The following is a 13,297-nucleotide window of genomic DNA, read 5'->3' as shown; positions in this document are numbered from 1 at the left end:
AAATAAATGACTACTGAACACAAAACAAGAGTAGACCTGAGGACCAGGGGTGGTCCTCACTTCAAATTTGTATTTGACTCACTTCAAATACATTGAGTGAATGTTGAGACTGAGGCCTGGCCGTCCTTTCTGACTGTACAGCCAGTGGACATACTTTCTACTGAAGTTAAGTGAAATTTTTATTGCTAGTGTCCTACATCAGAACCATATCAGCATTTTCCAATGAATGCCTATCCAGTGCTTAGTCAATGGAATGAAGGTATAACTGAAAAGGGGGCATCGGCATCCTGGTTCAGGTAAAGTATAAATTAAATAGTTTCTGGTGGTCTGGCTTGGAAGCCCGACCACCATTTCTAATCTGACACAGAAACATATTTTCCCACTGAAACAAACAGTTAGCTTAACACACAACCTAATGCTTTCAAGTTAGAAACTAACAGGAACACCTGTGCCCAACCGAGAGCCAAGGGAAGGTCAGAAAAAACTCAATACATGAACAGGCAGAATTTATACTGTGTATGGGAGTAAATTTATTTCAGAGACTGGGAGTGAGAAAATGTATTGTATGGGTCAGCAGAGTTGACCAGGATATAGTGATTCCAGATATACTTTGAGGAGAGAATAATGAGGAGGTCTTTTGAAGAGGTGACCGAGCAGTAATCCAGAAAAGCTGCACAATGAAAACAGGAAGGATCACTTTCTAGTGCTGCAGTGTCCAAAGATGTGGGTCCAATGAAAAAAAAGTATCATTTTGCTGCCCTTGGGCCATTAGCTAAAATGCCACAGGCAATACCGACATGACTCCCTGTTAAGAACCTTGGACCTTCCAAGATTTCTTCCAGCTCTATGATCTGAGTTTTCCTTGAAAAGATATTTCACTCACACAGCTAAGAAGATTTAATAATTTTTTCTCGCTTTTCTAGCAGAAAAGCTACTTCAGGAAGTGGGATTGGAACAGACAAACTATTCACTGATGGTCCTTTAACGGGGCAAAAACTATTCTAGGCAATTTCATCCTCAAATCTTGCCAACCGGAACCAGCGCGTTCTTATTGGACAATAGCGCCCCCTAGCCTGCATGCCTGCATAGCCCGAGGCTGGGCTGTCTCAGATTCTGTAGGAAATCATTAAGCTCTGTTAGTGAGAGATACTCTTCATACAATGTCTCCTAATTTGTTTACGCAATTTATAGACTTCAAGAGTGTTGCTCCGTCTTCAAGTTAAAGGAAACCGTTTTTCATTTTAGGGAAATGAATAGCACCACACCCAAGACCTCCTCTACATCCCTTGACTTTTAATTTTTATAACCTGATTTTCAGATATTTTGTTCCCACTAAGAAGTTGATAGCAAGACATACTGATATATGTGACAAAGTCACTGAGTATATTATGATCATTTATTTGTGCCTATAGTATTAGGTGGAAACATATTGTATTTCTTTAAACCTTTAAACTGTGTTTGAGCCACAAAAATGGCTCTTTTTTGTATGATTCACACTGATTTCTAGAAGGATAGATAAAAACCTGGGGAGAGAAGTAGGGACTGAGAAACATTTGAGAACTAGATTTACCTTTCTCTATGTATTCTTTGAAATCCAAGGATTTTTTTTTACCGTGTTCAAAAAATTAACATAAATATCTTAGGAAGAGGAAAAAAGTTAAATATGTGGTCATTAACTTTCCCAGACTGACTTGAAGTTGGGTTTGTTTTTTTTAGATTTTAAAAAATTATATAAGTTACAGATGTACAATATAATGATTGAAAATTTTTAAAGGTTATACTCCATTTACAGTTATTACGAAATACTGGCTGGATTCCCTGCATTGTACAGTATATCCTTGAAGCTTATTTTATACCTAATAGCTTGTACCCCTTAATCCCCTGCTCCTATATTGCCCCTCTCTCCTTCCCTCTCTCGACTGGTAGCCCCTAGCTGGTTCTCTCTAAGTCTGTTTCTTTTTTGTTATAATCACTAGTTTGTTGTACTTTTTAGATTCCACGTGTAAGTGGTATCATACAGTATCTGTTTCTTAAACTAGCTGATAATCTATTATTTTCAAACTTCTGGCAAATAACTTTAAGAAATATATCCTAAGGAAATTTACCATCTGATTACACTATATATATGTGCAAGCATTTTTTATTGTTTTAGGATAGTGGAGAATTTCAATGTAGATGAGAGTTTGTATAAATAAAATATGACACATTCATCTATTGCAGTACTACGTAGGCACTGCTGTTTGACTTTCAGTAACCTTTGTAATTTTTTTGATAGCCAGATATGATGGACTGGGTAAAAGGAACTGCTGTCAATTGGCCTTTAGTAACCAGGTGGTGAGGTATGCATTGGGCTGTGGGGGAGCACCCTAAGTCTTATGATTAGGTCTCAGCCTTCCAGTGAGCTACAGTACTGGACTGGGAACTTCACAAGTGCTTCTCAGTTTTTTCCTCCCCCTGTAGGTGGGAGGTCTGGCTAGAGTGGGCTGGAGCTGGTATTCTTCCCCCACATGAAAGGCTAGAGCCACCTGGAGTGAGGATTTCCCTTCCCCCAGGTGAGTTAGGCGCTGACAATCCTCCAGCAGGTCAGGCTGTGGTTAACTAGTTTCTCCTGTGGGCAGGCATTGTTAAGACTAACGGAGTGCGCTGGCGTATTTCAAAATGGGTCCTTTTTCCTTCCTCCTGCTGAAAGCAGGCGGGAACTTCTCTCCAACATTCACTGTGGAAACCTGCTCAAGCTCCTGGAAGTGAATATTGTGGGGGTTCCCTATGCCTGGGTCCCCTGGGGTTTTTAACTCTCAGAGTTGTCGCCGCTGAGCCTCCAGAAATTCGTCAGTTAACGGTTCCGGTTTTCTTCCCTGCAGTGATGTCTGCCAAGTGCATTTCTGCTCAGGTAAGCCGTGACCCCCTGTGTTTGCCTGTCTGTCTCTCCAACCTTGGGGGCTGACATTTGCCATGTACCCTCCCCTCTTTCATGGATCCAAGAAGAGTCACTGATTTTTCAGTGTTTTGTGCTTATTTTTAGGCTGGAGTGCCTACTACCAAGCTCTTTAAACACAGAACGGGAAACGGCTTGGAATGGGCCTTGAGGGTATTATACTAAGTGAAATAAGTCAGACAGAGAAAGACAAGTCCTGTATGATATCACTTATATGTGGAATCTGAAAAAAAAAAAAGTTGAATTGATAGAGTTTTCTACCCTGGTTTCCAGGAGCTGAATGAAGGGTAGGAGATACGGGGAGATGTTGGCCAAAGGTATAAACTTCCAGTTATAACCTGAATAAGTTTTGGGGATCTGATGTACAGCATGATGATTATAGTTAACAATACTGTATTATTTACTTGAAGTTGCTAAGGAGTAGATCTTAAGTGGTCTCACTATAAAAAACAAACCATAATTATATGACCTAATGGAGATGTTGGCTAACACTGTGGTGGTCATTTTGCAATAGTGTATCAGACCAACATATCGTACACCTTAAACAATGTTATAGCTCAGTAAAAATGAAAAAGAAGAAAAAAAGATAGATTCCTAGAAGTAGAATCACTGGGTTAAGGAGTGTGAACATTTAAAGGATTTTGGTAAGTCTTGCCCAATCATCTTCCAGAAAGTTGAGCTAATTTGTAGTCCCTCACCTGCTCTGAATAATATCCGCCCGCCTTTATTTTGTCAACCGTTGCTAAGTTGATAGGTGAAAATGGTATCTCACTGTTATTTTATAGAATTTATCTTTGATTACTAGTGAGACTGAATATTAAATTTTTTTCTAGTAAAATAAATTACTGGAATCCTTAAAAAAATATTACAAAAGAAATGGAAGAAGTCTATTGGGCGAATGGAGCCAGAGGAAAAGCTGGGGATAGGAAAGGAAGGTAAACTACCAGGAGCCCCCAAATGGAAAACGTGGTCCAAAAGAGAGCCCCTGCAGAGAAGGTGTGAGGGCGCTTGGTCTGAGGAAGGACTGCTGTGAGGCTCCATGTTGGATCGCAATTGGATCAGAGACCTGCCAGCCAGGCAACTGCCCAGACTTCCTGTGAAGGAGAACTTCACATAGCCTGCCTTGGGGCCTATGCCTGCTGATCTTTCAGTCCACACTCTGGGGGAACTGTCCTCTGTCTGTACCATGTTCCCACCAGCTGATGTCCAGCATGACTGTGCTTAGTCCATGCCCCCAGTTTTCGTCCTGCCGCTGCCTGGCTGCCCACTGAGACATCTACTTGCAATGTCCTCCGGGCACCCTGTTTACCGGAGGGGACCTGTTGGTGTGGTGGAGGTGTAGAAGGGACGGGGCTGACAAACGGATTATGCTGCAGAACCCTAAGCTGGACCGGTGGGGAGTGAACTCTCCTGTGCTGTCTGAACACACGGGACTAGGTCTGGAAGGAAGTACACAAATTAGGATAGGGCTTTTTGACCTCTTTGTGGGGAGCTTTTTCCCAATATTTTTATACAAGAAGGTTTTGACTTTGTTTCTAAATATCAGCACCTTAATGACTATGGCTTTGATTGGTTTTTACAGTTACAATATACTAACTTTTCTATTCTCATTTTGATTTTACTGGAATTATTTTCTGGGTAAATTTTCTAATGATGATTTATATTGATGATGGCACACAGTATATGAACTTTATTTGGGTGCATTATTACTACCAGATCTAATTCTGCCAGGTCAAATTTGCAAATCTTTTTCAAGGAGATTGTATTTTTCCATTAATTTAGTCACATTTTTATTGTGTAGAGTTTTAGCGATTTTCTGGTTTGTTTTTTCTTCTAAGAAAGCCTAAATATTCCTGGGTGAATGTGTGCAGTTATCCTTCAGCTGCTGTCCTATTATAATGAAGTGGGGTCCAGACCACAGGGGGAGACAGAAGAAAGGAGGCAGGCACAGAAAAGCAGGAAGACTGGGTGATGGGAAGATGAGATTGGGTGGTGGGAAGATGAGAGGACATCTGTTTAATCGGTCCTGTTTGCTCCGTGATGTGGGAGGCGAGGCAGGCAACTAAGAGTGGCAGAGTAGAAGGGCACAAGTGCGCTTTTGGAGAGAGAGGAATGTGTGATGGAGTTATTTTTGAGAGAGGAGAAGCTATCATATTGACAAAGTATGGAAGGATTGTTGGTTAGCGTTAAGTGCTCTTTTAAGCTGTGTGGTCATGGATTTTCAGTGAGACTAGTTGCGTGGTTTTTTTTCTCCACTACGTTCAGCTGCTTGTGTTCAGGAGCGTGGCAGAAGGTTGAGCTTCACCTGGGTTGGAGTTTGGCGAGGTGTTCCTGGCTGAGGGAGAAAGCATCATTCCCATGATTAACTCTTTTCTCTCCTGCATCATCAGACTGTTACTGTTTATTTCCTTTGGTATAAAACATGTCCAGTTCCTATCATCCATAAATAACAACAAATATGAAACCAAATACAAACAAGCAAAACCTTCCTTTTACCTTAGTGGTTGACCAATGTCAACAACCACCTATCCCTACATTTCTTATTTAGTCAGATTTTCTACTTCTTGCTTCCCAAGGCTTTCCTGACCTAATATACCTAAAATAATGTCAGTTTAGTCATCCTAGGCACTGTTTCCCTGAGGTGAGTGATGAAAGAGAAAAGGGAGCTGTGTGATCACAAGTCTCACACAGATTCTAGGAAACCTTATTTATTAGGTTTTTAGAAATTTTTTTTTTTTTTTTTTTTTTTTTGCTGTTCTGCTTTTGTTTGTACTAACAATGAAGGAATTAGTTTACGACTGCCTTTAACCAAAAATGTGGTGGGGGCTGATGTAGATATAGAAAATACATCCTGGCCAGTGTTGGAGGCTACTATGTCAAATGATGATTTCTGAAAAGGAAGCCAAGTCAACTGTGGAGGCACACAGTAAGAGCATCTCTTGGAGGGTTGCTAGGGAGCCAGTGGCCAGGTGTGTTCAAGAAACGTGTGATGTGTGTGATACCACCATCTTCAACTTGTATGGGTTGCATCCTCAGTGTGAATTTGGAGTGTGTGTGGACTGCTACCAAATGAAGGAGAAAAACTGCCAACAGGATGTTACCTACAAGACTTTTCCTTGGCTGAGATACATGAGAAGTCAGGTACATGAACCAAGGAACTTGATGTCTACACAGATCATTCTTAGAAAAGCTCTGTATGACGCTGAAGATGGTTCATTTTGTAAGAGCAAAATGTGGAATAAAGGCAAATTGTTCAAACAGGCAGTTTGAGTTCTTTTCAAAATCGACCTCAAAGGAAGACATAAAACAGAGTTCCTTAGTTGGGAAAAAAAATCTCTTCTTGATGCTGTGCTCCTGCAGAATCCCTCAGTGTTGGAACCAGCAGCTGTGAGAGGGGCCGCAGTCTGCAAGCTGGCTAGCTTCATGAAATCGGCTTGTCCAGGCAGCACTTCCCCTTTAGAATGGCTGACAGATCTTGCCCACAAGGGAAGAAAAAAGACATAAAGTGGACTTAAGAATACACCAAAAATCCTTGATGGTATTTTTCCTTCTTTAGCAGAAAATATGTCTTCCTCTGATGTGTGTAAGAACGTCGAGGATGCGTGACATACCTAGCATTAGGGTAATTGCTTGCTGTGCTTGCAGGATCCCAATAACAAGAGCAACTGGAACGTACTGGGGGAGTACTGGAAACCGGGTAGCCAGTGATGCTGTCTGGAGTGCTTCATAACTTGAACACTGAATTTTGGAAACCTGAATCCTTCAGCAAAGAGTTTAGTGACCAGGAAGGAGATCTAGTTAATTGTAGAACTGTCTTAGTCTCAAGTTGCTGTAACAAAACACCACAGACTGGATAGCTTAAAAAATAAACATCTATTTATTACAGTTCTGGAGGGTGGGGAGTTCAAGATCAAGGCTCCAGTAGATTTGGTATCTCGTGGGGCCCACTTTTTGGTTCATAGGTGGCTGTCTTCGTTGTGTCCTCATTTGATGGAAGAGGGCAGTGGAGCTCTCTGGGGTCTCTTTTCTAAGGGCACTAATCCCACCTATGGGGGCTCTGCCTTCAAACCTAAGGCCTCACCTCCAAATACCATCACACTGGGGATTAAGTTTCAACATATGAATTTTGGGGGGACACAAACATTTAGTCTATACCAAAGACCAATGAAATCATCACAGAATACATGGTAAGAGACTTCTGGAATGGATTTGGAGATATTCCCTATCTCTTGGAAAATGATATAGAATTATTGATGTGGAAATTTAAGGACTGGCCATCGGGGAAAGTTTTAGAGATATGATGCCCTCCAGGTTTGATGATCTCATGGCCAACATTCCATTGCTTGAATACACGGGTGAGATGACAAATTGAATTTTGTCTCTAGGCTGTCAGACTACTTTATTTGGCCAGATTGGGGTCCCAAGACATATAATGCTTATGGGTTAATTATTCCAGAAGATCAGAAAATGTGGAGCAATGTCTTTACTGAGACATATCTGATGCAGCTAATGTCCTGGTCTGTGTGGGAATTCCCAAAGGACAGAGTGACCAAGAAATCCTTAAAATTGTGCAAGATGGAAATTCTCATGAATTCACAATCAAGCAATTTATTGGAAGAAAGGAGAAGTCAGGAGCCCCTGGCAAATATATGCTGGTGAAGAGATGAGAATTCTTTAAAGGCATCAGAAGAGCAAATTCAGGAAAACCCTTCAGCCATGATTCTATCAGTTTTCAGACCTGGTATTTAGACTGATTGCTAAGAAAGCATCTTTATCAAGAGTGTGGAGTTCAAGGCTGGGCTATTATACAGTTCCTCTGGGATGTGGCATTTATCCCAGTTGGAATTTCATAAAAGGTTCATAACTTAATAGTTGTATCAAAGTGACCGAATATTTTGTCTCTCCAGAGCATGTTAAACAATGTTTCTGGCTTACTCAGGAATTCTGCTATCTGTCCTAAACTCATACTAATTGTGAAGATAAATTACGGTGAAGAATGTTATCTTCCACACAGTGAAAGATGCACTTGCTATACTGAAAGCGAGAAAATCCAGTTTGGGCAAACCCTAAGGGTCACAGAGATGCCGTAACTCCTGCACAGTGAGAGTTACTGGCAGCTGTTCAAACTCCTCAGGCAGGATTCCTGTGGACTTTGAAAACCATGTTACTTTACTTAAAAACAAAACAAAACAACTGTACCCAACTTTTGAGAGATACATAGACCCTGTCTAATATGTATTTCTAGTATTTACAGAGACTATATATGTGTAATAACTATTTAAAGAACATACATCCTTAAACTGTGACTTCTAGTACAAAGCTTTTACCAAGCTTATAAAAACAAAACTTCTTATCAGTCCTGGAACAATACCTGCATTTATCCCCTAGTTCCCTGGTTGAAGAGCTTAGTCAAACTGTACTTAGAACTATTAGGAATCACTCTGCACAGTTTATTTGGATTGTATTTTGTTTTGTGTTTGAGCACCCCTTCTTTGCCCTTCAGGATTCAGAAGAGCAGTGGTAAAAATGAACAGTGAATGATGCAGTTCTTATTGTATTGCATAGGATTGGCATTATACAGCAGAAATCCATATGAGAAATACTGTACAATTCTGAGTTAATCATTTTTATTAAATAAAATTTATTTATTTAACGGAAGCATTGATAATTTTAAGTATTAAGCATTTAAGAATTTTGCGTTAAACTATTCATATAATTTTTAAAAGCTTACAAAATACCTTTGGCTAAGAAAAAAAGTGATGTAGCATTAAAACATGTAAGGCAAAAGCTAATGGAATTACAAAGAAAAATAGATGAATTCACTATCATAATTGGAGACTTCAGTGCCCATCTATCAGAATGGACAGATCCAATAGGCAAAAAGTCAGTAAGGACACAATTGACCTCAACAACATCATCAATCAACTGGATATAATAACATCTACAGACCACTTCATCCAACAACAGTAAAATATACACTCTTCTCAAGCTCACATGGAGCACTCACCAAGATGAACATTCACCAAGACCACATTCTGGAGTAAAACACACCTTAACAAATTTAAAAGAATAGAAATCATGCAATGCCTGCTCTTTGACTGCTATTTGAACAAAATATTCAGTCACTTTGATACAACTATTAAGTTATGAAGCTTACATGGAATTCCAACTGGGAATTAACTAGAAATGAACAACAGAATGATAATTTGAAAGTCCCTGAATAGGTTGTGATTAAGCAACACACTTCTAAAATAACACATTAGTCAAAGAAGATGAATTTAAAAAATACTTTCAACTAAATGAAAATTAATGCAACTTATCAAAATATGAGATGCACTGAAAGCAGTGTTAGGAATAAAAATCATAGCATTGAATGCATATATTAGAAAAGGATAAATGCCTACAACCAATAATCTATATTTCCACCTCAGGAAACTAGAAAAAGAAGAGTGAATTAAATCCAAAGTAAGTAGAAGAAAAGAAATAATAAAAATTAGATCAGGAATCAATGAAATTGAAAGAACCACTATGGAAAATAGCATGGCGGTTTCTCAAAAAGTTAACACTAGAACTACTGTATGATCCAGCAATTCCACTCCTGAGTATTTATCCAAAGAAAACAAAAACACTAATTTGAAAAGATACATGTACCCCTGTGTTCATTGCAGCATTATTTACAAGAGCCAAGATATGGAAGCAACCTAAGTGCTAAGCAACAGATGAATGGATAAAAAAGATGTGATATATATGTGGTAAAAATGGTAATAGTCCATTATATATACATATATATATATATACACTAATATAATAATGGAATATTACCATTGAAAAGAATGAAATCTTACCATTTGAAATAAAATGGATGGACCCAATGGGTATTATACTAAGTGAAATAACTCAGACAAAGACAAATATTGTATGATTTCACTTTTATGTGGAATCTAAAAAACAAAACAAACGAACAGACATGATGAAACAGAGTCATAGATACAGAAAACAAACAGGTTGCTGCTAGAGGGGAGGGGAGTGGGGAAATTAGAGAAATAGGTGAAGAAGATTAAGAGATACAAAATTCCAGTTACAAAATCATGGGTATGAAATATACAGTGGGGGAATATAGTCAATAATTGTGTATTATATTTGTATGTGACAGATGGTAACTAGACTTATTGCAGTGATCACTTTGAAATGTATAAAAACATTGAATCACCATGTTGTACACCAGGAACTACCATAATGTTGAAGGTTAATTATTATTCAAAAACAAACTCATAGAAAAGGAGATCAGATTTGCAGTTATGGGGAGGGGTTGGGGGAGAGGGAGTTAGATGAAGGTAGTCAAAAGGTACAAACTTCCATTTATAAGATTAAGAAATCCTAGGGATATAATGTACAACAAGATAAATATTAATACTGAGGTATGTTACATAGGACAGTTGTTAATGAGAGTAAATCCTAAGAGTTCTCATCACAAGGAGAAACACTTTTTTTCTATTTCTTTAATTTTGTATCTATATGAGATGACAGATTTTCACTAAGCTTATTGCAGTGATTATTTCATAATAATCTCACCAAGAAGATACACAGATGGCAGATAAGCATATGAAAAAATAATTCACATCAAAAGTCATCAGGGAAATGCAAATTAAAACAACAATACCACTACACTCCCATTAGAATGGCTAAAATCTACAACGCTGGCAGCTTTAAATGTTGGCAGAAATGTGGAACAACAGGAACTCTCATTCATTATTGGTGGGAGTGCAAAATGGTCAGCCACTTTGGAAGTCAGTTTGGTGGTTTCTCACAAAACTAAATATACTCTTGCCATATAATTCAGCAATCACACTCCTTGGTATTTACCCAAAGGAGTTGAAACCTCACACAAAAACCTGCACCCAGATGTTTATAGCAGTTTTATTCATAATTGTCAAACCTGGAAGTAACCAAGATTATCTTCAGAAGGTAAACAGATAAATAATCTGTGGTACATGGAGCCAAAGGCATATTATTCAGTGCTAAAAAAAGTGAGCTATCAAGCCATGAAAATACATGGAGGAAACTTAAATGAATATTACTAAGTGGACGAAGACAACCTGAAAGGCTATATACTGTATGGTTCCAACTATACGACATTCTGGAAAAGTCAAAATTATGTGGACAGTAAAAAGAGCAGTGGTTGCCAAGGAGTTGCGGGTGCTGGAAGAGGGATTAAAAAAAGGGATTTCTTTTTAAATGATCACATCCTCGTTCTTTTTTTTTTTTTTTTTTTCGCTTTTGTTTATAGTTTCTGAGGAAGTTGCTGATGAAATTCTAATTTTAACCCGGTCTCTCAGGAAAAGTGTAGATTTAGGTCAAGGGCATCTCAAGACTAAGTAGGTGTAGATTTCTCTTATTCACAAATGAAATTTTTTAAGCTACTTGTTTTCTCTTCTCTCCAGCACCAGTGGAAGTTGTAATAAGCAGCAAAGCCATACATATGCTTTTGAGTAGGGCCAGTAGAATTCTGGGCACTTTCTCAAAGGACCAGCTACGGAAACACAGCCCTCTTATTTTAGAGATAAAAAATTAAGGCCTCAAATAAACTTAAGGCCAAGTACATACCTAGTAAGAAGCAGAGTTGGAAAGAGGTCTTCTGACTCCTAGATCAATGGTCTTTGTGGCATGAGACACTGCTCACCAAATAGAGCTGGGCTAGGGGTCTCAAAGTTTACAACTGCAGACAGGCATTTCTGAGGGAACGAGACGTTGAAATTTAACCTTCCTATGTGAGCTAGAATGTAATATCAATATTTGCATTTAAAGTGCTTGTTTTCAGAGTGCTTATATTCGTCCTTCCGTTAAAGTAGGTGACCACTGAATAACAAGGATTATCAAAACCCAACACAACAATGGGAGGAACTGGTGTGCTTTCATGTCTGATTATTTCATTTTGTGAACCAAGTGCTCTGATCTCCAGAGGAGTTTCCAAGCCTGAGGTATGTCATGCCTGAAGATGGGAAACTAAGATAGGTATATGCTTCTATACAGGTACCACATATTTAGTATTTGCAAGACTAGATCCTTGGCATTTTGGGGTGTAGGGTGGGAGTGGGGGCTATAATATACCAGTCTAACATCTTAGTTTTGTGGTCACAGAGTAAGAGTTAGAAGTCAGCTTGTCTTAATTATGCAGTTTGGTGAATGAACTATAACTCAGATTAAGTCGTGTTGCTCATGGTTTTAGAAAAACAAAAGCAATTCGAGCAATTGAATCATTGATTGCATGTGCATCTCTCTGGTTGATTGTATTCTACTCATATTCCCTCCTCCCTGCATACCATGTATACTGCGTGTATACATTCTACATGGATACGTGTATACCATGTATACTATTAAATCACAGTTACTTCCATTTCTGTTTCTCTTTAATCTCAATGATGAATAATCTTCCTGGGCTCATGTATCCTTCCTGGGTCTTATCTTTTGCCATTTCATCTAGGACTGTGCAGTGACACAGAATCTTGACTATGGTGTTGAAAAATACTTTTGCTACTTTCACGGTTATCAAGAAACACACAAGAAGCTAACAGAGGAAAACACAATTTTCTGAAGCAGTAGTTCAGATAAAGTAGCCTCAGAAAAATCAGTGCCATTTACAAGACTCAGTTAATTTAAACCAAATCGTTATGTTTAACTTAATAGGTTTCCCTTAAAGGCCCCATAACAATCATAGTATGAAGACCTGGAATTATTTGGCATTATACAGCGTTACAACATACTCTATAATTTCTATACTGAGTGCTAGTCTGTGAAAAGGGGAAAAAAAGCAAAGAAACCAAAGAGAAATTGTTTTGGCACATTAACAATGAGCCTATTCTAATTAATGTGCAGCTATTTAATTAGCCTAGATTTTTCATTGAAAGTTTGCATATAGTCAAGTGCATAATCTCATACAATATCCAAATTTTATACACTTTGTTTATATTTGGAACATAATAGCACGAGGCAGTCAAAACCATTTGCATGGGGAGGAGCATTTCATTTTACAGAGGAGGGGACTGAAGCTCCGACACAGTAAGTAAGGGACTGTAGCCAGGTCACAGAGCTAGCTAGCTGTCTGCAGCTGGGACTTAGCCCCAAACCTGGGCTATTCATTTGTCTTTTATCACAACGCCACCCCCAATTAACGATGCCTTTGTAACGCTAACTAGTAGCATTAAGTGTCTGGGAGACAACATGCTATTCAATGAAGAGCACAGGATTTGTTATTTGATGGAGAGGGAGGGGCTGTTTTAGTCCCACTTCTTGAGAACCCAGTGATCTATGGAGCCAGTTTTCCTCAATTGTCAGATTGGGGTAAATAGCTGACATGGAGTTGCG

The 13,297-nt window shown here is 38.8% G+C and overlaps 1 long non-coding RNA gene and 2 pseudogenes across 2 annotated transcripts in view; all 3 read left to right on the top strand.

Annotated features, from left to right (window-relative positions):
• The first annotated feature begins 534 nt into the window (after positions 1–534).
• Positions 535–13,297, top strand: part of LOC141573295 (uncharacterized) — a 15,930-nt gene continuing 3,167 nt past the window's right edge. Inside the window, exons 1-2 of one of the 2 annotated variants that reach the window (XR_012507088.1) lie at positions 535–2,890; positions 11,785–11,913. This is a non-coding gene — a long non-coding RNA (uncharacterized LOC141573295). Of the gene's footprint in view, positions 2,891–11,781; positions 11,914–13,297 lie in introns of both variants that reach the window. The other variant, XR_012507089.1, reaches the window with a different exon arrangement.
• LOC105072999 (lysine-specific demethylase 3A pseudogene) lies at positions 5,704–7,434 on the top strand (annotated as a pseudogene).
• LOC141573275 (lysine-specific demethylase 3A pseudogene) lies at positions 6,534–8,005 on the top strand (annotated as a pseudogene).

The sequence above is a fragment of the Camelus bactrianus genome, chromosome 5 (genome assembly GCF_048773025.1).
Source record: "Camelus bactrianus isolate YW-2024 breed Bactrian camel chromosome 5, ASM4877302v1, whole genome shotgun sequence".
NCBI classification, from domain to species: Eukaryota; Metazoa; Chordata; class Mammalia; order Artiodactyla; family Camelidae; genus Camelus; species Camelus bactrianus.
The sequence above is the reverse complement of the archived record's forward strand: the minus strand, read 5'-3'. Positions and strand labels throughout refer to the sequence as shown.